This window comes from Lynx canadensis, chromosome D2, assembly GCF_007474595.2.
Source record: "Lynx canadensis isolate LIC74 chromosome D2, mLynCan4.pri.v2, whole genome shotgun sequence".
NCBI classification, from domain to species: domain Eukaryota; kingdom Metazoa; phylum Chordata; class Mammalia; order Carnivora; family Felidae; genus Lynx; species Lynx canadensis.
Window position 1 is genome coordinate 74,318,833 of NC_044313.2, and position 27,155 is coordinate 74,345,987.

Genomic DNA, 27,155 nt, shown 5'->3' on the forward strand with positions numbered 1-27,155 from the left:
CCAGAGCCTATCAAGCCGTGTTCCAAGCATTCCGAGAGCTGTTCTGGAGCTAGTTTGGCAATCTTCTTATGACAGCAAAAGATAAGAGTGCTAAAAACTAAGAATTTCCAAGAATGCGCTGTGGTCCAGGTCTGGCGGTGAGGGATTTAAGGGCTTTGGCCCACGGAGTCCTCACCACCATCCCCTGAAAGGATTATTATCATTCTCAGTTCACAGATGGGAAAAGTTAAGCAATCTGCCCAAAGATCGCGTGTCCAGTAAGTGATGGAGCTGGAACATGAACCGGGCCTGTGTGACAAAGTGACAGTAGTCACAGCCTGGGAGGGCTCCCTGCCTCGTAGTCCCCCACCTTCCTCCTGTTACCGGCTCGCCCCTGCCGCTCGGCTCTGGGGGCTGTGGGGGGGGAGGTACAGAGGGGAGAAGTGGAGAGAGTCCAGACGGCCCTAGTCCCAGAATGTAGGGAGGAAGGAAAGTCATTCATTTCTTTGTCCTCGGCAGCAAAGTCCCCCTTCCCCTCTCTTTTTGGACCTCAGGTACATTCAATTGAGACACCTTGGCTCCTGGCCTCCTCTCATCCATTCAGGCGAAGCTTATCTGCTTCATTTTACATTGTCCGTCCCCCCTTTATTCCCTCGCCAACATCCATTCTCACTGCCATCTGGGTTACACGCTAACCCGTGTAAATATATGTCTCTAGCTATACATGGACACCTGAATGCACACATCTACGTCCACGTCCTTAGATACAGGCGTATACCCGAATGTGTACGCAGATATACACGTAAATGTATACATGCATATGCACATACAGCATCGCTTTGCGTATACGTCCTTAAGCCCTACAGATGGCCCCGTGCCATCGATTTTATTCTATGTCTTCTTCCCAGTGACCACGTTTTTAAGTTTTATTTACATTAGCGTTTGTAAACCTAGTTCGTTACTTCCGGTGATGCAAAGTATTCTCTCCCTGCCCTTCTCCCTGTAGCCCTGATATGCATTTGCGAGCGTGTGAGTGTGTGCACGTGTGTGCGCGCGTGCATGTGGGTAACGGCTGTCCGTTGTTTGTTAGCATTGAGAGCAGGGACTTGTTTGTTTTTTTTTTTTTTTTTCAATGCTTATTTGTTTTTGAGACAGAGAGAGACAGAGCATGAACGGAGGAGGGCAGAGAGAGAGAGGGAGACACAGAATCCGAAACAGGCTCCAGGCTCTGAGCTGTCAGCCCAGAGCCCGACGCGGGGCTCGAACTCACCAGCTGTGAGATCATGACCTGAGCTGAAGTTGGACGCCCAACCGACTGAGCCACCCAGGTGCCCCAGGGACTTGGTTTTAATCACAGCTACATCCTCAGCAAATAGAACAGTGCCAGGCACGACAGGTTCTTAGTAAATATTTGTTGAGTAAATGAATGAATGCAAATCCACCACAATTTCTTTTCTCCCCAGTGAGGAATACCTAGCGGGTCTCTTTCTCTTTTTCACCACAAACACGGAATGGAGGAGAGTCACTGGGTTAGGAGGTGTATTCATGTTGAACCCTCCCTTCCCCCCTCATGCCCTCTCCCCCCACCCTGTCTCTCCTTCTCTCCTTTCTTTTTCATATATATATATATATATATATATATATATATATACCACTCAAAGTTCTTTGTCTGAGTCCCTTGGAGGCAGACGAAAAGAAGAATATTTGTGTTCTTGGAGGTCTCACTTCAATTAGCTATAAATGAAATCTTTCTTAAAGTATCTGCTATTCCTGAGCAGATACACAGGACCTCAGATCACATATTTTAAAAATTGTATTTGGATTTGACAAGTATATATGGAATCCCTCCTCTGTGCAAACCTCTGTGACAGGCAGGGAGGGGCATGAGGAGCAGATCCCCAAAGTAGGGGAGAAGGGGGGCATGCGGGGAGGAACACATAGCATGAGGGAGGGCGTGGGCGGCCAGGTGCAGACTGAGTGCCTGTGTCATAGAGTGTGGGGCCTTCTGGTCTGTTCTAGAAACCACGGGGTACAAGTTTGAGAGGAACAGGATATTTATAGTCTCCTGGTATCTCCCCCACAAATTAAAAGTAACATCATGTGCCTCTTGGCACGATACAGTAAGAAGATAACATTTTTGTAGCATTTCCGACAAAAGCTCATAATCTGAACCTAATCACAAGGAACAAATCAGACAGGCCCAAACGAGAGGCATTCTAAAAACTGTGTGGTTCCACATGAGCGACAAAACAAGGCTGAAGAGCGAGCCGTCCCAGATTAAAGGAGACGAGTGCGCTACGGTAACTGAAAGCAACATGTGATTCTGGGTTGGCTCCCGGAACAGGGAAAAGCAGTTTCTCTAAAGGACGTTATTGGGTCGATTGGTGAAATTTGAATACGGGCTGCATGTTAGATCATATATTGTATCAGTGCTAAACTTCCTGAAGATGACACTTGTGTAGCGGTTTTCGTTTTTCTTTTTTTTAAAGTGTAGATAGAGAGAGAGAGTGCGAGCAGGGGAGGGGAGAAAAGGAGACAGAGAGAGAGAGAAGGAGAGAGAATCTTCAGCAGGCTCCACACGCAGCACAGAGCCTGACGCAGGACTCGATCCCACCACCCTGGGATCGTGACCTGAGCCCAAATCAGGAGTCGGACACTTGATCGACTGAGCCACCCAGGCTCCCTGAATGGTGGTTTTCTATACATACATATGTGCGCGCACACACACACACACACACACACACACGCCTAGTTCCCACAGGCAAGGGCCAAATACTGCCATTCACCCAACTCTTAGGTGGTTTAGCAAAACCATCAGTAATGATAGCAAGTATACAGAGGATAAAGAGGTGAAACAAATGTGACAGAATATTAGTCATCAGTGGACCTGAACATTTCATTGTACGTTTCTTGCAAATTTTCGGTAAAGGTGATATTTTTTATTTTTATTTTTTTATTTTTTCTTTCAGTTGATAGTTTTAAAAAATGAAACGTTTAAAAAGCTGTCCTAGTGTTAAAGGCAGGGGTTGAAACATGGAGGCAGGTGTAGCGTAAGAAAAATAGAGATGAGCCCGTACGGTCCTTGCGATGTGCCGGGCACGTTTTACCTCTCAGTGATCTAATCGTCTCAACCACCTGCAGGAGGTGTTATTATTACTGCCCCATTTTACAGGTGGGGACACTCACTCAAGATCTCACAGATAGTATGTTGAAGAGCTGGGTTCTGAGCCTGGGAAGGTTGGCTCCAAGAACGTGCTCTTTACTGCTGCTGTGTCGGAATTAAAGCCGAGATGAGGGCACCTGGGTGGCTCAGTCAGTTAAGCCTCTGACTCTTGGTTTCAACTCAGTTCACAATCTCGTGGTTTTGTGAGTCCAAGCCCCATGTCAGGCTCTGCGCTGACAATGAGGAGCCTGCTTGGGATTCTCTGTCTCCCTTTCTCTTCCTCTCTCTCTCTCTCTGCCCCTCCCCTCCTCAAAAAAAAAAAAACATGAAAAAAACCTGAGATCAGAGACAAACATATCTTACGATTTCACTCATATGTGGAATTTGAGAAACTCCACAGAGTTTCAAACATAAGGGAAGACAAGGAAAAATAAGATAAAAACAAAGATGGGAGACAAACCATAAGAGACTCTTAAATGCAGAGAACAAGCTGAGGGTTGCTGGAGAGGCGTTGGGTGGGGGGATGGGCTAAATGGGTGACAGGCATTAAGGGGGGCACCTTTCGGGATGAGCACTGGGTGTTAAATGTAAGTGATGAATCACTGGGTTCTACTCCTGAAGCCAAGACTACACTGTATGTGAACTAACGTGATGAAAAAAAAAAAAAAGTTGAGATGCCAATCAGACTACCTGGCTTCAAATCCCACATTCATCATGTTCCTGACTGGGGGTCCATGAACAAGCTACTAGCCTCAGTTGCCTAAAATATTTTTTTTTTCAACTTTTATTTATTTTTGGGACAGAGAGAGACAGAGCATGAACGGGGGAGGGGCAGAGAGAGAGGGAGACACAGAATCGGAAACAGGCTCCAGGCTCCGAGCCATCAGCCCAGAGCCCGACGCGGGGCTCGAACTCACGGACCGCGAGATCGTGACCTGGCTGAAGTCAGACGCTTAACCGACTGCGCCACCCAGGCGCCCCTAAAATATTTTTTTTTAATGAGGGTTATATAGGGTGCCTGGCTGGCTCAGTTGGTAGAGTGTGCAACTCCTGATCTTGGAGTCATGAGTTTAAGCCCCACACTGGGTGTAGAGTTTTCCTTTAAAAAATGAGGGCTATAAAAGCACTTACCTTATAGGGTTGTTCTGGCGTTACCTGAGGTAGAGCATTGTTAAGGGCTCAAAAAAAGTGCTCGGTGCTGGGGCGCCTGGGTGGCGCAGTCGTTAAGCGTCCGACTTCAGCCAGGTCACGATCTCGCGGTCCGTGAGTTCGAGCCCCGCGTCGGGCTCTGGGCCGAGCCTGGAGCCTGTTTCCGATTCTGTGTCTCCCTCTCTCTCTGCCCCTCCCCCGTTCATGCTCTGTCTCTCTCTGTCCCAAAAATAAATAAAAAACGTTGAAAAAAAAATTAAAAACATTATATTTAAAAAAAAAAAAAAGTGCTCGGTGCATAATAAATGTATCATTACGCGTAACCTTCGGGAACCTGGGGCCCGTAGAGCGGTGGCTCCTAAATCCCACCAAGTGTATGGGTGACTGGGAGTAATTAGACACGAAAGGAGTGACCACAGAGGCGAAGGCAGGTTTGAGTCAGGGAAGTTGTTATGTGCAAAATTCACATTTAGCAGGGTGGATGTTCCACGGACGACTAGAAACCACTGCAGACAACTGTGGAGGTTGGAATTTCGACCCTGTCACTTCCTAGGTCCTTCCTGGATTGTGCAAGTAAATATCCATGGCCTGAAGCGTCATCTACACGGACTCCCAAAGGGAGAGAATATTTTGTCTACGCGATAAAACAAACAGCTCATTCACTTTTGGGTCCTGTCTATACTGACAGAAGCCCCTTGGTAAGAGTTCTTGACTCGGTCTCTCTCCCCTGACACGCACCATCACACCACCCAGGGTACTTTTGGTCGGAATCCCCATGGATTCATGTCTAGTAGCCCAACACTCAGCCTGACCACACTGACGGCCACTACTCTGCAGAGCATTTCTGTTGGGGATGATACAGGTCCCAGGAGTCCCCACGACAATCACCCCAGAGAACTCTGCTGTTTAAAGACAGATAGGTTTGGGGCGCCTGGGTGGCTCGGTCGGTTAAGCGTTCGACTTTGGTTCAGGTCATGATCTCATGGTTCATGAGTTCAAGCCCCATATCGGGTCTCTGTGCTCACAGCTCAGAGCCTGGAGCCTGTGTCAGATTCTGTGTCTCTGCCCCTCCCCCGCTTGCACTCTGTCTCTCTCTCTCTCTCAAAAATAAATAAACATTCAAAAAAAATTTTTAAGTAAAGACGGCTACGTTCAATGGGCTATTTTTGACTACAGTTGTTCCTTTAGGGATAGAAAAAGTTAAAGTCAGAAGTTATTTGTGGAGACTGTATATATAGAGAGAGACAAAGACAGGGAGACAGAGAGAGAGATGGAGAATGAATTAGCAACCTGGAGGTCAAGGTTTGGCAAAAATGATAACCAACAGGTAGCGGTGGTTGGGAAATTTAGACCAAAGTATCCACAGAAAGGGAAAAGACTTGGAAAACCTGAAAATCGTTTGTGTAGCCCATCAACGAAAACCAGTCCAAACAGAGCTAGGAACAGGTCAGAAGAAAGCGAACCCAGGAATACGGGCCTTTTTGAGGCAACCACTTTAGTTAAGTGTTTCCTGTTCTTCTCAGGGCCAGGCTAGGCTGGTTGAGTGCCGAGCCCAGTGTGCTGGGGGCAGGGTGGGGGGCTAGTGGATGGGCTGGGCTGGGGGCGTACCAGGGGCTCAGGTATCCCGCAAAGGAGACACAACTTTGAGAAGAAGCCTATAGGTAATGAAAGCCTCGGACCGCTTTAGTGTGGGTTTAAATTATTTGTAGGTGGCCACAGTGAAACGTGAAATGTCCTCTGGGGCTCGATGTAACACCCGTTAGTTTAAACCAACATTGTATCTTTCACCGTCCCTTGCCTCCACATTGCCCATGAACTATGACCTCAACCTAGCCCACGTTCTTAAGATTTTTAAGGTGAGCAATCAAACTTAGGTAAACATCCCCACCAGAGAGAGAGAGAGTAACCATGGGCCCAGCTTCCTCCTGAAAGTACGTGTATATATTTATGTCAAACGTACAATCACAACCCTTGTGTGTTACCGGACTCGCCTATGTTGAAAGAGAATGCTTTGTTGAGGAGGCTGAGTGCCCTGGAAGGAAGTTGCTCAATGTAAGTGGAAACCAAACCCTAGCTTTGGTTTCCTCGGGAAATTTTGCAGTAACTGCTTCTCTATAATTAGTCAGCATGGGCTTGACCACGGCCTTCAGCCTAGACCCAGCCATCGGATGATAGACACTAGCCACGCACAGACCTCAGAGCCATCCCACCAGTCGTCTGTTCCGTCCTGGAGCCTGGACGCCTTGGAGTCTTGCGAGTTTGCCTTTGAAGGAACCACCCAGTCTGGGGGTTTGCAGTTGTTTTTCTGAGTCTGCTGCGGATCCAAGAGAAGGAGTGAGGGGAGAAGAGAGGAGGAGGGGCGACGAGGGCTTGGTGCAAAGCAGACTCACTTCCATCTATCCCCCATCTATCACAGGCACACATGTGAAAGGCGGTTCCCTTGTCAATAAAAGGGGGAAAGGAGTTGACAATCTCAGATCTGTTTTTGCTTTTTCACTGATGAGGAAATAAATCCAGAGAGGTTAAGTGGCCCGAGGTTGTGAGTTTACAGTAAGTGGCCGAGACTTCTGGCTTCCCGCCCAGGGCCTGTTCTCACTTACTGACCCGCTTCCCACCCCCAATATAACACTGAGGACGGCAGAGTGACAGGTGCTGCTGATAAACCTCCTGATGGCTGATTGACCATCCATCACTCATCAATCAGCTATTGATGTCTTATCAGGCCGCCAGATGGTGCCTGGAAGGTGCAGAAAGGCTTCAACTCATGCCATCTTTCCCACAAAGAGGTTGATCTGTACTTTGAGACGTGACACATATTCAAACCATGCGAAAGACAGTGCAAAACCAGGGCGGGGGAGTGTGGAGATCAATGTCACGGCAATGAGAGGAGGGAGAACCCTCTTCAAGGAACCTCCCTGGTGGGCTTTGCAGAGGTGAGCCCAGCGCTGAGCCTGGAGGATGCCTTCCAGACACAAGGGCAGGAGGGCAGCCCAGGCTCCTGCAGGGACGGTGTCAGCAGCGGAAACAGAGGGGTCTGTGAGGACCTAAGGGGATCTCCTGGCACCGGGGTATGGTCACACTAGGAGAGATGGCCGCTCCCGATCGCCTGGACCTACCGGCTGCCCCCCTTCCCCTCCCGCCTGACTGATGGGCGAATCACGGTGATGCAGTTGCTTGCCAACACCCACTGCTGGGTCCTTAGATCAGACCTTCATTACCCCTCCCCCACCGGCCTTCTCCTTGCTCTTCGAGCCCTTGATCTGGCTTCCCTACCCTTCTCACGGCCACCAGAATTCTCTTGCTAAAGAGCCAATGTTGCTATGTCCTCGCTCTGCTTTTAGATCCAACCAACCCACTGCCTGTAGGATAAGTCCCTGCTCCTTTGCAGGGCAGACCAGGCCCTTCAAAGGCTGACCACACCTACTTTCTCTCCACACCCCCCCCCACATCCTTGGACCCAGGCTCATGTCCTCATAGCCCCTTCCTACAAACAACACGCATTACTCTCCATGAGGGTAATGAGAGCTGAATCTTCCATGACTTTCTGGCATAGTTCCTTCATCCAAGAAAGTCTCTATGACTATTTGTCTCCTGACTTTTCTATTGAGGCTCACCTCGAACGCATCACCTCCTCCATGAAGCCTCCCTTTCTTGCTGCTCAGGTTCCTGGCCCTGAGCTCTGATATCACATTGTTGTTCCTGTTCCCATATTTGTTTAAATATCTACCTCTTCTGTAAGCTGGGCACCCAGGGCCTGATTCTCTTTCTGTTACGCCCAGGGCTTGCTATAGCTTATTGTTCATAGAGTGTTCTTTTTTTTTTTTAATTTTTTTAATGTTTGTTTACTTTTGAGAGACAGAGCGCGAGCAGGGAAGGGCCAGAAAGAGAGGGAGACACGGAATCTGGAGCAGGCTCCAGGCTCTGAGCTGCCAGCACAGAGCCGGACGCAGGGCTCTAACCCATGAACCGTGAGATCATGACCTGAGCCGAAGTTGGACGCTCAACCGACTGAGCCACCCAGGTGCACCCATAGGGTGTTCTTAATAAAGATCTGCTGAATGAAGGAGTGAATGAAGGAGTGGAAAAGTATGATAGAGAGGAATAAAAAACGAAGCCAGATTTTCAGGTCTCTGGGGCAAAATCAGGAGAGGACACTGTGCAGATGTGGCCCCATGGAGAGGCCAACTCTGCCCCAAGAAAGGTTGGGGTTTGCCCCTCCTGCAGTCGTCCCCCTCTGTTACTGAGCACTCCACCCTCCAAGACTGAGATTAGGGCTGCAGAGTGACTGCAGAGGTCACAACAGCAGAACTTTCACACATTTTTAAAAACCTATTTTGATGGTAAAAGCCAAAAAATAACACAGGAAGTCAGGACGAAAAAAGAAAGTTAGCAACGATCCCATGACCTCAATACGATCAATTACTATTGTTTTTTGATGTCCAGTCCAGTCTTTTTCCTTAGGTCTTGTGATGGTTAATTTTGTGTTAGCCTTATAGGCTAAGGGATGAACAGAGGGCTGGTGAAACATCGTTCTTGGGGTGCCTCTGAGGGTGTTTCCAAAAGAGATTAGCATGTAAATCAGAAGACTGAGTAAAGATTGCCTCACCAAGGCACGTGGGCATCATTCAGTCTTGATGTCGAGCACAAAGGCAGAGGACGGATGAATGGTCTCTCTCCTCTCGAGCTGGGGTGCTCATCTTCTCCTGACCTTGGCCATCAGTTCTCCTGGTTCTTAGGTCTTCACACTTGGACCAGTACTTACACCATTGGCTCCCCTGTTTCTCAGGCCTTTGGGTTTGGACTGGGATGGCACCATGGGCTTTTCTGGACCTCTCCAGCTTGCAGACAGCAGACTGTAGAGCTTCTCAGCCTCCACAATTCCGAGCCAGTCCTTAATAATGAATCTCCTTCTGAAATCAACACACTGTACACCTTAAACTTACAGTGTTATATGTCCTTTGGGATGTGAAATGTTGGGGTCGGGGAGTGAACGTTCAAGAAAGGATTCTTGAGACGTCTTCGGTGCAAAAAAGGATGGTTTTATTAAAGCATGGGGATAGGACGTGTGGGCAGAACGAGCTGCCTTGGGGTTGTGAGGGGTGGCTGATTCTATACTTTCAAGTCGGGAGGGGGTTAGCGGTAGTGGAGTCTCCAAGGCATTTGGAAGCAAGGCTTCTAGGACCTTAGGAGCTATTTACTACCGTCTAGTAAACCATTAGTCATGAGACCCTTTAGATGTATATCAGTGGAGCCACGTGTTTGGAAGATGACTGCTAACATTTATCTTCGGGGGGAGTAGACATAAAGGAAGTTTCCAAAGGGATTTTTATATGTTAAAGAGGACCTACAGGATCCTGGAGAGGTCAGGCTAATGTCAAGCTATGGTTGCTTTTTGCCTCTAGCAAAGTATTCACATCAAGGCAGTTGAGCTCCTGGAGGAAGGTCACTCTGCCTCTCTCAAGTACTTGTCAATGGCTGCAAAGGAAATGAAATCTTTTTCTATATTTCTTTTGCCTTTGTTCTCCACATCAAACTGTCTATCAGCAAAGCTGTAAAAAAAAAACAACAATCCCTTTCTATGTACCCATAAATCTCCTACTGGCTCTCTTTCTCTGGAGAACCCTACTTCATGTCTATAGTTGCAATTATGGTTTTTTAAGTAGAGCAGATATGCAGGAAATCAAAATTCTTGAGAACATGTCTTTTAGATGCCTTCCAGTGTTCTGCATACAATGGGTGCTCAATAGGTAATTTTAGGCAGACTGGCCTGTATCCTGACCAAAAGCTTTTGTGAAAGGTGATGTCACCACCCTAGCAACCCTTCCAGAAGGAAGCCTGTGATAACATCTCTCCAGTACCTCCAGCCTTCTCTTTCCTGCCTGGAACACAACTTTCCTCCCTTCGTGTTGTATTTTTCATTACTCAACCAGCCATTCGGTCAACAAACATTTAGCGAGTGCCGGTTGTAGAGTGGGTCCTGGCCTACAGTCCCCATGCTTCCTGCCCTGTGGCTTTGCTGACCTGCAAGCCTGTGCCTCCACCCTCGTGACAATCCTGCCCAGAGCCTCCTCGAGACCCTTTATTGGTGGCTCATCACGCAGCGCTTATCCAGTTAAACCAAAAGTCCATGTGTACTCAAGTTCCTTCTTTTGTCTGTGCTGCACCCAGAAGCAAAATAATTGTCCAGCTGTCCTGAGAACAGCCAACAGTTGGGATTGTGTCAGCGAGTCTTTGTTCAGTTCCTATAAAGGACTGTCTATTAGGTAATAATCCGTTCCAAATGGAAAAGACGCCTTTCGTAAGGCCTGAAATTAACGATTGCCACAGCCCCCTTCAGGCCCACAAACAGTTCTTTCACTACGAAAGAACAAGCTTGACTAACTAGAAAGAGTCTTGAAAACGTCTTTTCTAGCTCTAAAAATCATGGGATCTGGCCGCAGAGACAAGCAGAGGATGACAGTGCATGAGGGGAGCTCCTGCGAAGAGCGGCGAGCCAGGGGCGGCTGGCGTGGGCCGAGCTGCCACGCTGTTGCCCGCACTGCTTTTCTTCCGTGCAGGGAGCATCAGCAAGGGTGGGCTTGCGAAGGGCGACGCCGTCACAGGACGGCGCTTGGACGATGGCATCACCTCCACGCAGGCGAAACACCACGTGAGCTTGGGAGGAGCTCGTCCCACATCCCGACAAGAACCGCGCTCACCCGTGGCGGCTCAGCACTCTTCAGCCTCCCCGTAAACTCACGAGGATGAGGCAGGAAAGAAAGGCAGATTTCGGACATGCCGGCGCTCTTGCCGGACAGGCAGCTGGAACTTTCCGTAAGGCGCACGTGTGTGTGTGTGTGTGTGTGTGTGTGTGTGTGCGCGCACTCACACGTTGTCACGGGCTGAACTTTATCCCCCTGATATTCATACGTTGAAGTCTTAACTCCCGGGAGCTCAGCATGTGACTGTGGTTGGACACAGGGCCTTTCGAGAGGTACTTAAGGTTCAATGAGGTCATCAGAGTGGGCATTAATCCCTATGACTGGCGTCCTTATGATAAAGGGAGGTTGGGACACAGACACACAGTGGGACGACCACGTGGAGACACAGCGGGAACACAGCCACCGTTAAGCCACGGAGATTGGCCTCGGGAGACGCCAAACTTGCCGAAGGGGACCAGAATATGCCACCCCAGATGTGCCACTTTTTGATTATGTTGAGCTGAAGGCAATGAAGACCTAGCACATTCGGAGAAAAAATTTTCTCTCTCCCTGAACTGCCTGGAAGAAGTGAAAAAGGGGCCTGAGCTAGAACAAGAACAACGGCCGGAGGTAACTTTCTTATCTGAAAGACTTACCTGCGTGGCAGGACAAACGCCTGACTGCCAAACATCCGCTCTTTCTCATGGTCCTGTGCTGTGAATCGCCCCCTCCCCTTTGAAGCCCCATAGGATGGCACGTAAGCCTCAGTTGCCCGACTGCCTTTGGGTCCCATGTTTTTATGGGGCTCCTGCACGTACAAAATTAAAATAGATGTTCCCCCTGTCGATCTATCTTATGTCAATTTAATTATCGGAGCAAAGAACCTACAAGGGTAGAAGGAAACTATTTCCTCCCCTACATGGCCAACACCTCGGTCTCTGACCTGTAGCCTCCAGATCCGTGAGAACATTAACTCGTATTGTGTAAGCTGCCCGGTCTGCGGTACTTTGCAGAAGCTCAGGCAGACTAACGCACCCACTCCCACACATTCACACACTCTCACGCTCATGTAGGAACACTTTCACACACTCAGCCTCGCACACACACACACAGACTCATATACTCATACACCATCTACACAGACACACATCAAACACGCTCACTCACACATATATCCTTATACACTCCCCCCCACACACATAGACACACACACAAATCACACTCTCACATACTCACCCATGCAGACATGCTCACGCTTATCTCAAACACAAACACTCGTACCCGTTCTTGCACAGACTCGCACTCAAACGCACACTCACCCACACAGATACATACTCTCACACACCCACACACGCCACACTTCACCCTCACACACACTTCCTGAGCCCCGAGACTTGGGCTGTTGCGGCTCGGGCCTGCACCGAGGCCAGTTCCCTTCCTTTGGTCTCTCTCAACCTCATTCCTCTTGCTAGAACCTTCGATCCATCTGGGGCCTTCTGCGTGGAGTCTGACTTCTGGCATTCCCGCACTCCCTGCGTGCCTGGCACTTTGCTTTTCTGTCTCCAGCTTTGGCCTGGACGGGAGCAGAGCGGTCGAGATGCTATTGACCACAGGCAGGGCGCACACACTCTGAGTCTCGAGATTCTTATCCCTAAAATCAGTAATCTAAACTAGCACAGTGGTTCTCAAAGTGGGTCCCCAGACCAATAGCATCAAGGTCACCTGGGACTCATTAGAAATGCACATTCTCAGGGCACCCGGATCGCTCCGTTGGTTGAGCGTCGGACTCTTGATTTCGGGTCAGGTTGTGATCCCAGGGTCATGGGATCGGACCCCGTGTTGGGCTCTGCATTTAGCATGGCACCTGCTTAAGATTCTCTCTCTCTCTCCCCCCACTCACACACACACACACTCTCTCTCTCTCTCACTCTCTAAAAAAGTAAAAAAAAAGACATGCACATTCTCAGGCTCCACCCACATATACTGAATCAGAACCTCTGAGGGGGTAGAGCCCGGAAATCTGTGTTTTAACACGTCCCTTGGGAAGTTCTGATCCAGGCTAAAGTTCGAGAATCACTGAACTGGAACATCTCTAAAATTTCTGTTCGGTAATAAACCTCCCAGACTTGCCGTGTGCATTGGGTTATGTATGAAATGCCTTCAAGGCGCCCATTCCCTTCCAAACATCATCTCTACAATCCCCTAAAGTAGGTGTCACGAAACAGTGTTTTCCGGAGTCGCCTGGTGGCATCCAACTTCGGCTCAGGTCATGACCTCACGGTCCGTGAATTCGAGCCCTGCATCAGGCGCTCGGCGGTCAGCACAGAGCCTGCTTCCGATCCTCCGTCCTGCTCTCGCTCTCTCTCTCTGCCCCTCCCAGCTCATTCTCGCTCTCTCTCTCTGCCCCTCCCAGCTCATTCTCGCTCTCTCTCTCTGCCCCTCCCAGCTCATTCTCGCTCTCTCTCTCTGCCCCTCCCAGCTCATTCTCGCTCTCTCTCTCTCTGCCCCTCCCAGCTCATTCTCGCTCTCTCTCTCTCTCTCTCTCTCTCTCTCTCTCTCGAAATAAATTAAACTTTAAAAAACGATTTTTAAAAAGTGTTTTCCGGATGAGTGACACGAGGCACAGAGAGGCTAAGGAGCTCACGAGGGGACACACAGCTGGAGAGGAGCAGGAGGAGGATTTGAACTGCGACTGCCCCACCGCGCTCTCTCCTGCCACAGTGACGAGGGCCTGACCCCCTATCAGCACCCAGGGAATGTCATTTTCTGGTGGTCCTATGACCCTCAGGTACCTGCCCTTCACACCTTGACCAGCATTTCTAGTGTCTACCACTGCCTACGTGAAGTGCCTTCCAGCTCCCCTCCATCCCCTCCCCCAGTTCCGCCTTCCTTTGGTTTTCACAGCGGCGAGTGCCGAGGCACCCCAGCACTCCCCGGATCCCCCACAACGCTCGGAGTCAGCTTGGCCACTGGAGGAAAGCCACCGTCCCAAGTTCCGGACCGTGGTGGCCTGGAAAAATGCACCCTCTCTCCTCACCATCTCTCCTTACGAAGAGAACCTCCTCCTGCGGGTGGCTGTTGGGACCATCAAAGATCTGATCCTCACAAAACCCCAATACCTGTGGGGGAAAACGATGCTTGCGTAACGTTCCCGTGGACGAAGCCTGAGGCACGTGGGCATTGAGCAGGAGGCGAGCCCTCTCCCAGTACAGGTATTTGGGGGCGGCTGGACCACCCTGAGGCATACTTTGCTTCTTTCCCATTTCCGAGAGGCTCACCCCGCCCCACCTGGTTCTCTCCCAGCAACAAACATCCTGCCATTCTCAGTAGTGCCTGCTTAGCGGTGCGTCCCCTACCGGGAAGACAGGGATTTTGTCTTTTCCCTGCTGTAGCCCTAGTCCACACACATAGAGGTGTCTAATCAATATCTGTGGATTGAACGAATGACTGCTGTCCCGTCCACCGGTTTCTACCTCACGGGAGAGCTTCACACACATGCATGCACATGCCTCAGGGCCGGTGGAGGAGAGGCCAAGTTAGGGCAAGGAGGTAGGACACGAGAGCCCTAACAGAGGGAGGGTGATGATGGGGCACGAGCAAAGCACAAGGGGCCGAGGGGGAGCCGAGCACGGGTCTTTGCACAGTTGGGACTGAAAATGAAGCCAAGCTGAGGGTGAAGGAAAAGTATCATAAACCGGAAATCAGTTCCAAGACCTGATAAGGATGTTTTTCAGATTATGGAGGAGGTCTGCTCACAGACAAATTATTATTTGTTGTGCCGAGTGCACAACGGTCACTGATGGTCGCCAGCCTGTGAACCTCCCGGTCAGTCTGAGTTCAGACCAGCTCGTGGGGATGCCTCGTGGGCAGGGCTAATTTGGTAACTTGCAGAGGTGCACCACGGGGGTTTTTGTGGGCTGGACTTTCACCCTAAGTGATGCTAGGTTTAGTTCTGTTTTCTGTCTGCAGAGAACTCCCGCACCACTTGTCCTTTGGGGGAAGCACTGTGCATAATGCGGTACACAGGGTGCCGGGCGCCAGATTTCATGGCAGCGTGACCAGGCTGGAGACTCCAAGCCGTCTGTGACCAGGTTAAAATTCAGTCCTCCCACCTCAAGCCCCTCCTCTTCCCCGGGGCTCGGCCCCTCCGTTTTAATGGGTCCTCTGGTCATTCCCGGTAATTCCGCGACCCGGGCCCCAGCCGTCAGCAGAAGGGCGTGGCTCACCTTCGGTTTCTACGCCGCCCGCGGTGTGCTTCTGGGCCCCCGCTCCGTCTGGAACTGGGCTGTCGCTACTGCCCTCTAGGCGCAGGCAGTGGTTACAGAGATCAGCTCCGGAACCGAGGGGTGTGGTGAACAAAACTCCAGGCAAGGGAGGCGGCGGAAAACAGCAGCGATCTGTCTGTCCGCTCCTTTGCAGCGATAACCTGGTGTGTGAGGTTAAGTTCGCACTCGTTGCGGGCGCGCCCTGCCAGCTGCCTTCCCGTGGGAAGGGCCGTCGGTTGTAAGTGAAGACACATGGTTGCTAGACAAACTGCCTCACCAGAAGTCAATCAGGGAGGAGTGGAATTATCCCAGTGATGGATTTACTCAGTCCTGGCGAAGCCACGTGACCAGGATGATCCAGCTTCGTGAACAGCCTTTCTCTTCAGTTGTCCTCCGGCTTAGGGGGTGTGTTCGGTGTCAACAGAGGCTCTCCACTACGTGCACCGGGGACACCTATGGAGAGGAAAGTTGTAGGCCTTACGTTCCTCCTGCTCAGCGCAGCCAGGCGTGTGATGCCTTCTGATGTTCCTGTAAAAGTCATTTTATTAGGAATTAATAACTGAAGGCGGCAGGGGTGGAGGGGGGGGGAGCTAGGTGGCTCAGTTAAGTGTCCGTCCAGCTCTTGATTTCGGCTCAGGTCATGATCTCACAGTTTGCGGGATTGAGCCCCGTGTAGGGCTCCACAGTCAGTGGGAAGCCTGCTTAGGATTCCTTCTCTCTCTCTCTCTCTCTCTCTGCCCCTACCTCCCCTGCAATAAACAGACAAAAATAACTGTGAAGCGATGAAGGGGGTCAAAGGCACAAACTTCCACTTATAAAATAAATAAGTGTGGGCCTTGTAATGCACAGCAATGTGACTACATAGTTAACAATAGTGTATTGCATGTTTGAAAGTTGCTAAGAGAATAGATCTCAAAAGTTCTCATCACAAGGGAAAAAGTGTGTAACTGTATGTGGTCTATATGTGGTGATGGATGTTTTCTAGACTTTATTGCGGTGATCATTTTGCAATACATACAGATATCAAATCATTAAGTTGTACACCTGAAACTAATATAATGCTGTATGTCAATTATATCTCAATATAAAGCAATTTTAAAATCTTATTTGAAAAAAATTTTTAGTGTTTATTTTTGAGGGAGAGACAGAGTGCAAGGAGGGGAGGGGAGGGGCCACGAGAGCGGGAGACAGAGAATCTGAAGCGGACTCCAGGCTCCAGGCTGTCAGCACTGATCCCAACACAGGGCTTGAACCCATGAACCGTGAGATCATGACCTGAGCCAAAGTTGAACGCTTAACCGACTGAACCACCCAGGCGCCCCTCAATAAAAAGAATTCTTAAAAATAGCCGTGAAGTTTTGTCAGCCATCTCTAGGCACAGAGTGGATCTTTGACTAGTAAACGAATAATATGAAAATAATACAGCAAAAGGAATCTAATCACTAACTAAACCCAGGCTAAAATTCCCGATTCTTCTATATATTCAAAGAACTTGTGAATAATGAGCTAATGAGAGGCAACTGGGTGGCTCAGTCAGTTCAGCATCTGACTCTTGATTTAGGGTCAGGTCATGATCTCACAGTTTCATGGGTTCCAGCCCGGCATCAGGCTCTGCTCTGACAGCACGGAGCCTGCTTGGGATTCTCTCTCTCTCTCTTTCTCTCTCTGCCTCTCCCCAGCTTGCACACACTCTCTCAAAATATATAAATAAACCTTAAGAAAAATAAAATAGACCTCTAAAAACTGAGCTTATGACACACTGCCCCAGGGAAAGGAGGTTTTATCTTTGCTTGAACTCCAGATGTGCAAGTAAATACTATAAAAAGCAAATGGATGACCAACAAATTCTAACTTTTTGAAATAGAGGAATTATTCCTCAATTATATCGCCAGGGTATGTCAATGGCAGGAAGAGGTAAGGAAATAAAAATAGGAAAGGAGTAATTAAGCTCCTAGCTGGGATGATCATAAAACCCAGGTGAAAATGTGGCCATAGAAAATGGACTCTCCACAGGGTGGCGGGCTTCTGGGCTCTGAAGGGGACAGTTCAGTGATCTGACCTTCCCCCAGGACGGGGGTGGGGGGTCAGAGGAGAGCCCATAGCAGCCCTTTGTTCCCCAACCCTCAGGCACCTCAGGCTTTCCTGAGACAGTCTGCTTCGCCTAAGGCTATTCTGTTTCATTTCCCACTTTCCCTTTCAGGCCAGGGTCAAGGGAACCTAATAAGCAAATGGTTACAAAACTTCCGGAACACAGAGCTCCCTAACATACAAAACCCAATTTCCCTTAAGAAATGGGCAGCTGCCTCCATTTCTTTTTGGAAAGAGGTGACGTATAAAATATTTATATTCATTAAATAGAATCATTTGTCCTAAAATAACATGTCAGCTTACCTCTGGGCAGGAAGTCTCATCTGCCCACGAGCACACCCATCTGCTTATACTTAGGGCCATGGTGCCTGCCTGCTGGCGAAAGTCATCAAAAAGATGTGACCGCCAGTTGACCCAAGAGCTGGCCCCAGGCCATCAGAGGCTTCTCGCCCTCTCCTGTCCTTGGAATGTGGATCTAGCTCGCCTTTCCTGCTCCTACAGTCTCCTCCAAGGATACAGCCTTGAGATAATGATGTGTCGTTGAGAACACCTGCAAGGTATACTTAACCCAGTTACGGCTTCTCTATAGATAAACTTAAGATGTGGCGGCAAGGGTGGGGATCCATTTGTCTTGAAGCCACCCAAGATGAGCCTCGTATGCAAGTTCCCTTTGCTTATTAAAGCTGCCTCCTAGGGGCGCCTGGGTGGCTCCGTCGTCGGTTAAGCGCCCAACTCTTGGTTTCAGCTCAGGTCATGATCTCACGGGTCATGGGTCTGAGTCCCACATCGGGCTCTACACTGACAGCGCAGAGCCTGCTTGGGATTCTCTCTCCCTCTGTCTCTGCCCCTCCCCTGCTCACTTTCTCTGTGTCTCAAAATAAATAAATAAACTTAAAAAAAAGACAGACAGAGTTCTTGTCTTCACAAAACTCGCAGGCCAGTCTTGGAAGTGGATTCAGAAATGGGTCATTTCTAGTGCCTGGTGAGAAATGCCCCGGTGAGGGAAAGTTGGGGACAGTGGCGGTGGGGAAGGCTGTTGGCTGGGGGCGATGACCGAAGGGAGAGGGAGAGGCAGAGTGCCGGGCTCACCTACCCCGGGTCTGCAGGGACCGTGACGGCAGCACTAGAGTGCATCCCCTGTCCTGGCCAGACTTTTGCAGGAGCACTTCCTCCCCAGAGGGCAGAGCAGGTGGCCCTGCCCAGACCCCTTCTCTCGCTGTCACAGCCGCATCTTCCTCTTTGTCACTTTCACGTGCTACCTTCGACCGTAGACAGGAACTATTGCAAGACCCACATCAGCCATGGGTGAAGTGGCTCCGGAGATCGGGGACGTGGCTCGTGTGTGCCTCAGAGGCCACCCGCAGACTAAAGGGTACGGCCCATTCCCTGGGGAGTGCACCTTCCCCACCCCCACCCCCACCCCCGCCGGGCACAGCACATACCAGTGACCCCAGGAGGATGGACTCACGGGCACTAAGCTTTGAAGCAGAACCAAGGAGCTTCCCATTTTCAAGGTTCTGCAATTGGCAACATGGGGAAAATCTTTCCCCATCTCTCTCAGCTAGAAATTCTTTTCCTTGTAAAGACAATGCTTGCTTACAATAAAGCACTTTTTGGAAAATGTTTATTTATTTATGAGAGAGAGAGAGACAAAGAGAGAGGGCACAGGGGAGGGGCAGAGAGAGAGGGAGATAGAGATCCCAAGCAGGATTCTAGCTGTCGGCACAGAGCCCAATGCAGGGCTCGAACCCACAAACCATGAGATCATGACCTGAGCGGAAACCAAGAGCTGGACGCTTAACCGAATACACCACCCAGGAGCCCCATACAGTAAAGCATTCTAGAGACAGTAGAGACATGGGCCGCCTGTGTGGCTCAGTCGGTTAAGTGTCTGACTTCAGCTCAGGTCATGATCTCACGGTTTGTGAGTTTGAGCCTCGCGTCGGGCTCTGAGCTGACAGCTGAGAGTCTGGAGCCTGCTTTGGATTCTGTCTCTCTCTCTCTCTCTCTCTGCCCCTCCCCTGCTCACTCGCTCATGTGCTCTCTCTCTCTCAAAAATAAATAAACATTAAAAAAAATTTTCACACAGTAGAGGATAATCTACAACGGTGAAAAATTTGTGTCTCCTTCCAGGCCTTCCCCAAGTGTAAATACACATCCTTGACCGTGGAAGAATAGGTTGTAGGTAGGAGACACAGTGTTCTGTGACTTCCTTATTCACTTAATCTCTGCATTTTGGACATATTTCCACGATACTACAGATCACCTGATCTCCCTTTTGTTTTCATCAATACTTCATCTCTTTTTAAAGGCAGCTGATTATACCAATGAAATGCCCTAAACCAGAACTGGCTGGGGCCTGTCAGCCTCTTTAGTAGAGGAAAAAGGCAACAGATCGAAGTGGAAATAGCCTGAGACATATCAAGCTCAGAATTCTGGCACGCTGGCTGTGTGGCCTCGATAGGTGTCTTAACCTCTCTGGGCCCAGATGACATATCAGTAAAATACAGATTATATACATGATTTAGTCTAAGGACCAGAGTGTGAAAGTTGCTCCAGAATTGTAGCTCTTCTTAAACGAATGGAGAGACAATCCATGTTGCTGGACTGGAAGCTTCGATGGTCGTTCTCTCCAAATCGACCTATGGATGCAACTAGATCCCTATCAGAATTTCCTCAGGCTCTTTTTCTCCCCCAGAAACTCCTTCAATGATTCTCACCTTGCTGCACATCGGGATCACTTACGAAGAGCCATAAGAGAACACTGATGCCTAGGCGCCTGGGTGGCTCGTTCAGTTAAGCATCCGACTTCAGCTCAGGTCATGATCTCAGGGTTTGTGGGTTCGAGCCCCGCACCGGGCTCTGTGCTGACAGCTCGGAGCCTGGAGCTTGCTTCGGATTCTGTGTCTCCCTCTTTCTCTGCTCCTCCCCATTCATGCTCTATCTCTCTCTGTCTCTCAAAAGTTAATAAACATTAAAAAAAAAGAGAGAGAGAATACTGTTGCCTGATCCCAGACTCAGAGGCTCTGACTTAAAACAGGGCTGACACTGCGAACAGGGGGTTGACTAGGACCACCGGGCTCTGCCATGGGGTTGCTGTCAGACAATGGCTCGGGCTGGAGTCACCTGGGAGGTCTCCTCACCTGAATATCTGGTGGCTGATGCTTGCTGTAGGCTGGGGCCTCAGCAGGGGCTACCAGGCCAGACACGTATACATGACCTTCCCATATGGCCTGGCCTTCCTCACATCACGGATGCTGGGCTCCTAGAGACAGAGTCCAACGGGACCAGGAGAAGCTGTTTTACTTTGCTAGATTACCGTCAGATTTCACACGGCAGGCCCTCGTAGTCACGGGCTTCCTTCGATTCGAATAGAGGGAGCATAGGCCCTACTCCTCGGGAGGAACGCCAACATCACATCAACACAAAATCGTAAGAATACGTGGGATGGGAGACAGTGTCACAGCCGTCTTGAAAAATACCATCTGCCACAGGGCGGAGTTTGGACACATTCTGCTCGTGACTTGTAGGCCAGTGCTTTTATTCTAGTTCACATGCACATGGTGCAGAACAGGCAGGAATTGACTACATATAGATTAAAATCTTCTTTTAACAGTATTTGTCATATATATGACAAAAGGCTAGTTAGCTTTTTTTTTTTTTAATGTTTATTTATTTTTGATAGAGACTCAGAGTGTGAGTTGGGGAGGGGTGGAGAGAGAGGGAGACACAGAATCCGAAGCAGGCTCCAGGCTCTGAGCTGTCAGCACAGAGCCTGACATGGGGCTCGAACCCACGGACCATGAGATCATGACCCGAGCTGAAGTTAGACGCTTAATGGACTGAGCCTCCCAGGTGCACCTTAACATTTTAATAATAGCAAGTCTTATTCTAGAGAAATAAGTAAGGACACTTTAAGTACAAGAGTGTTGTTATTTACCACAGGAAGGAAGGAAGGAAGGAAGGAAGGAAGGAAGGAAGGAAGGAAGGAAGGAAGGAAGGAAGGAAGGAAAAATGAAAGGGAAAGAAAGGAAGGAAGGAAGGAAAAAAGAAAGAAAAGAAAGAAAGAAAGAAAGAGAAAGAAAGAAAGAAAAAAACAATGAAACATCCTAAATGTTTTTCTTTTTTTTTTAATTTTTTTTTCAACGTTTTTATTTATTTTTGGGACAGAGAGAGACAGAGCATGAACGGGGGAGGGGCAGAGAGAGAGGGAGACACAGAATCAGAAACAGGCTCCAGGCTCTGAGCCATGAGCCCAGAGCCTGACGCGGGGCTCGAACTCACGGACCGCGAGATCGTGACCTGGCTGAAGTCGGACGCTTAACCGACTGCGCCACCCAGGCGCCCCCTAAATGTTTTTCAATAAGAGGGTTTGTGAGAGTTGATGGTCCTTTCACAGAATATGATACTATGCGGACATTAAAAGTGATGTTCATATGCACATTTATTTAAATAGAAAACAAAAATCCCAAAGAGTATCTTTAGCAGGGTCCCATTTTTTGTTACATACATTTTACAAAATACATACAACCCGGTTTTGTGTGTGTGAGTGAGTTTTCATTTCTGGGATAAGAGATCAATGTAAGAATGGGGTGATTGCTAAATGGTGAGCTTTCTGGTGATTTCTTTTTCTTGTGCCTTACCTTGACTTTCTAATTTTCTAAATGTAAAATGTGTTGAACACAAAGACATAAAAGTAAGATACAGTAAAAATAAGTTTGTTTAAAGTATTATGTAAAAAGGCTGGTGGGAAGGGTGTGTACAGTGTGGCCTACAGAGCAAACTAGATCCGGACGTGGGTTCTGCTGTGATATTTGGTGGCTGACTGACCTTTGCCAAGTTACCTCACTTTGGGCCTCAGTTTCCTGACTTGCGCAACGGGTAGATAAATTCTACTTCACAAGTAGAATTCTACTTCACAGCCCTGAGTGCATGGCCCTGACTGGGTCCCACAGTCATCTGTAAATGTTTGAGGCAGATAAGGCTTTGGGAGGAACCCCTCAGGGCTACGTCCGGGGGGGGGGGGGGGGGGGAGGATTTGCATTTAAATTGCACAGGCTTGTGCACACGGAGAAACTGTGACATTTAGATTTCCTCTGGCAGCAGATGAGGCAACTAACCAATATTGGGAAAGTTCTAGAGCAACAACATGGGAAAGCTTGAGCACCATCTTTTGGGGAAGTTATCTGGGCCTTCGGCCCTGCGAGCCTCAACCTCCACCCCACCCCCACCAGCCAAGCAGGCACGGAGAGGCTTTTCCTGCCCTCTAGTGGTCTCTTCTGGAACTGCCTTTGAGAAGACCTGCCCAGGTGGGGAACCTTCCTTCTCACTCAGGCTGCCACCTAGGCCGGGCTATTCCCAGCTACCCTTCAAGCAAACAAGAAACCAACCACAGAGCCTGTTCTTGAAGACTGGCCCTTCCACCTCTTAACTCTGGTTGTTGTTGTTGTTGAATTTTCTTTAAGTTCCGAGCAGGGGGGAGGCGTGGGGTAAAAGGAAGAAGGCCCACCGGGGGGCCCACTCACTCTGGTGGGAGAACTGAGCCGGCAAGTGGGGGCATGGAGCCCTGCAGGGCCGGCCCACTCACTGCGCTGTCCCTCCCGGAGCGCACCTCACCCCTGCGGCAGAGAGGGCTGAGGGAGTCTCAGCAGCCCAAGCAGGCCAAGCGGCGGGGTGACGAGGCTGCAGAGTGAGGGACCGGGAGGACCACGGGACCAATGACTCCAAGAGCCACAGAGAGAGACCCCGCGAAGCCAAGCTGCCAAGCGCAGGCCCCACCGCTGGGGGTGCCAGGCCAGCCTAAGACTGAGGGGGCTGGGCTGGGGGCGTCCTCAGCAGCAGGCCCACGAGCCACAGAGACTTTAGACTGGGGTCTGGGTAGGGGGAGACCCCTAAGGAAGGACCCAGCGTGACGGAGAAATCACTGAATGGAACCGGAATTCTCCCCGAGTGAGCGGTCTGCCATTGCAGGGCTCCAAGTCTGAAAATCACAATGAGCTATGGAAGAAACTGGACGTTTCGGGTACATTTTTTGGGTACATCTGTATGATTCATACCCACTAGCTACACTAACATGTGTCCCAGTTGGACACAAATTATGTGAGGTGATCAGGAGACAGATTTTAACTTTTTTTTTCCCCCTTTGGAACGAAACTACAGACAAACATACAAGTAGAGATCACAGCGTTATGAACTCCTGTATCAGGTAGGGTCTCGATAGGCAGGTGCGCTCGCATTAGGATAATTTGAGCGAGGTTTCACGTTACGGGTGGGGTGTGGGGAACCAGCCTGAGCTGCTACCTCCCTGACGCCCAGATTGACTAGGGGAGGAAAGGGGTCCTTGGGACCACTGGCGGGGTGTGGGGAGAGGACACCTGGAGAGGGGCTGTGACCTCTGGTCAAGAGATACACCCGGTCCTGGGAGGGAGACCCAGCAGGGAGGGAGTGGGCGGTACAGATCTGTTCTCGCTCTCTTCTTTCCCTCCTCTGCCTCCTAGGAGGCCAGGGGGCAAGGGAGTCATTATGTCATCCATGTGGTTTGGCCTCTTGGGGTTCGGATCAGGACGGGGAGAGCAGACGGACAAATGGAAAGTATCTGGCATAACCCCAAGCGGCAACAGCGTATTAGGTTTCTGTTGCTGCCGTAACAAATTACCCCATGTTTTGTGACTCAAAACGCCACCGTGGAAAGTCTCACAGCTGAGTAGATGAGACGATTAGCATGGCGTGGCTCAGGTGGGTCCTCTGCTGAGGGTCTCATCTGGCCGTGACCGTGGCATCTGCAGGACTCCACCCCTTTCTGGAGGCTCTGGGGTTAGAACTCACCTCCAGGCCCATTCAGGTTATAGCAGGACTCAGTTGCTTGTAGTCGTAGGACGGAGGTCCCAATTTGCTGGTCGCCAGCCAGGAATTGTTTTCAGCTTGTGGAGGTAACCTTGCTCCTCGCTCACAACTGCCTTCCTCCATTAAGACACCAATGTCCAGGCGGGTCCTTCCTACCCTTCAGTGTCATCTTGCCTGCTTTCTGTTTTTGCCTTAGTTGATTCTTCCGCATTCCTCTTCTGTTTTGTTTTTTTTTTTTAATTTTTTTAAATATTTATTTTTTGAGAGAGACCAACTGGGCCACCCAAGTGCCCCCATTCCTCTAAGGGCCCACCTCCATTGTCCAGGATAAAGAATCCCCTGTTTTAAGGTAGTTAATAACCTTAGTTCTTTAAAAAAAATTTTTTTTACAGTTTATTAATTTTTTGAGAGAGGCAGGCAGAGTGTGAGTGGGGGAGGAGCAGAGAGAGAGGGAGACACAGAATCTGAAGCAGGCTCCAGGCTCTGAGCTGTCAGCCTAGAGCCTAATGTGGGGCTTGAACTCACAAACTGTGAGATCATGCCCTGAGCCGAAGCCCAATGCTTAACCGACTGAGCCACCCAGGCCCCCAATAACCCTAGTTCTATTTGCAAAATCCTTTCGCAGAAGTACCTAGACTAGAATCCTGGAATCTATACAATGTAGCCAACTACAACAGTGATCAGCATTTTGCCAACCTTTGGTAACAAGTTTTTTTTTTCTTTTTTTAATTACAGTGATTTTTTTTTTTGAAAACTAAGTTTTGGGGCACCTGGGTGGCTCAGTCGGTTGAACGTCTGACTCTTGATTTCGGCTCTGGTCAGATCCCAGGGTTGTGGGGTCGAGCCCCATGTCCATTCTCTCCCTCCCTCTGCCTCTCTCCCCACTCGCTCCCTCGCTCTCTCTCTCAAATTAAAAAAAAAAAAGCTTTATTGATATATAATTCACATGCCATATACTTCACTTAAAGTACACGTTTTATGGCTCTTGGTATATTACATTAATTTTTAGAAGTTGTGATAGAATATATATAACATAAAATTTGCCATTTTAACTATTTTTAAGTGTGTGATTCAGGGGCTGTAAGTACATTCACAGTGTCGTCAGGGCATCACCACCATCTACGTCCCCAACTCTTTCATTACCCTAAATAAAAACTCTGAAACCGTTACGTGATAACTCTCTATTCCCCCTGCTACCCGCCCCGGTAATCTCTCATCTACTTTCCGTCTCTGTGAATTTGCCTATTCGAAGTACTCACATGTGTGGAATCATGCAATATTGGTTCCTTTGTGTCTGACTTACTTCACTTAGCATAACAACTTCAAGTTTCATCTATGTTCTTGGAAACGTTTTCCTCTTTATAGCTGAATATCTCATTGTATGAGTACATTTTATTTATCCTTTCATCTGTTGATGGGCACCCGGGTTGTTTTCATCTTTGGTTAAGGTGAACAGGTGATACTGATGGACAAGTAGCCATTTGAGCCCCTGCTTTCAATTCCTCTGGGTGTCTACCTGGAAGTTATGATAATTTTCTTCTTCTTTTTTTAAAAGTTTATTTTTGAGAGAGAGAGAGGATCCAATGTGGGCTCCATGCTGACAGCAGAGAGCCAGATGCGGGGCTCAAACTTACGAATCGCAAGATCATGACCTGAGCTGAAGCCACTTACGCAACTGAACCACCCAGGCGCCCCAGAAGTACTGTAATTTTCTATTCAACTTTTTGAGGAACCACAAAGCTGCCTTCCTTCCTGCTACACCAGTCTACATTTCCACTGGCTATGCACAAGGCTTCCATTTTCCAAATCCTCCTCAACACTTATTATTTTCTGGTCTTTTTTGTTTGCCTGCTTGGTTTTGGTTTTGATTTTCTGATAGCCATCCTAACTGATGTGAAGTGACATCTAATTGCGCTTCTGACTTGCATTCCCCTAATGATGAATGGTGTTGAGCATCTTTTTGTCCACTTATTGGCCACGTGTAGATTTCTTTTGAAAAAAAAATGTTTATTCAAATCTTTTGTCCACTTTTGAATTGGGTTTTTTGTTATGGTCACTGCTGAGTTGTAGTTCTTTATATACTCTGGATACTAACCAGGATTTGCAAATACTTTCTCCCCTTCCACGGGTTGGTTGTCTTTTTGCTGTCTTAGTTGTGTCCTTTGGTGCACAGAAGTTTTTAATTTTGAAGACCGATCTATTTGTTTTTCTTTTGAGGTTTGGGCTTTTGATGTCATCTACAAGAAACCATTGTCAAATCTAAGGTCCTCAAGACTTTTTCCATGTGCTGGCCCCCCAACAATTAAAAGCAGCAGTCAGCAATCAGAACACACAACCCTGATTTTTGGAGAACAAGGTCCTTATGGCCCACCCTGGCCCCAGCAATGCCACACTAGGAGCTTGGGCTGCTGTCCCCTCTGCCCCACAGTGGGGCTGCATGATGGCGGATGGCCACCACGACTCAGGAAAAGCTGAAATTGACCGAAATTCAGCAGCCTCTTCATCAAGCTCTCCCTGGGGTGCAGCTGTGTTTTCCTACATCTAGAGGTCCAAAGTAGTTCATGCAGACAGCTTCTGCCAGTGCAGTCCTTGTCTTGGTAGAGATGTATCTCTGGACCACCCCACTCTACCATCTGATGTACCCTTTAGGTAACTAGGTTTTATGAACCTAAAACACTGTAAGTTTTAGCCCAAACAGAAGCTGTCCCCTTTAGGAAGTTCATGTTGGCAGGCTGTCACTGGTCCCACGGATGCTGTCATGTCCCACGCAGGCCCTCGGGTACCAGTTCCCTTCTGCCTACAACAGCAGCTCTGAGCATCATCACCCCTGCAACTTCTGAGCCCTCCTTCGCTCTATCCAAGTCAAAGCCCCATTCCCATCCCACCCAAGGGCCAGCATGGAACAGTCCAGGGATCTCAGGCCATGGTCAGTGCCAGGAAAGTGCCTTTGTTCCTTCTGGAGGTGAGGAGAGGGAAAAGAAAAAAAAC

At 49.1% G+C, this 27,155-nt stretch overlaps 1 long non-coding RNA gene across 1 annotated transcript in view; it reads right to left on the reverse strand.

The window, feature by feature from the left end:
* The window catches only part of LOC115527535, a 48,987-nt gene extending 33,124 nt beyond the window's left edge, over positions 1-15,863 (reverse strand). Inside the window, exons 1-2 of the long non-coding RNA XR_004344231.1 lie at positions 15,198-15,863; positions 6,486-6,730 (exon numbers count right to left, since the gene is read on the reverse strand). This is a non-coding gene — a long non-coding RNA (uncharacterized LOC115527535). The remainder of the gene's footprint in view (positions 1-6,485; positions 6,731-15,197) is intronic.
* Between the last annotated feature and the right edge of the window lie 11,292 nt (positions 15,864-27,155).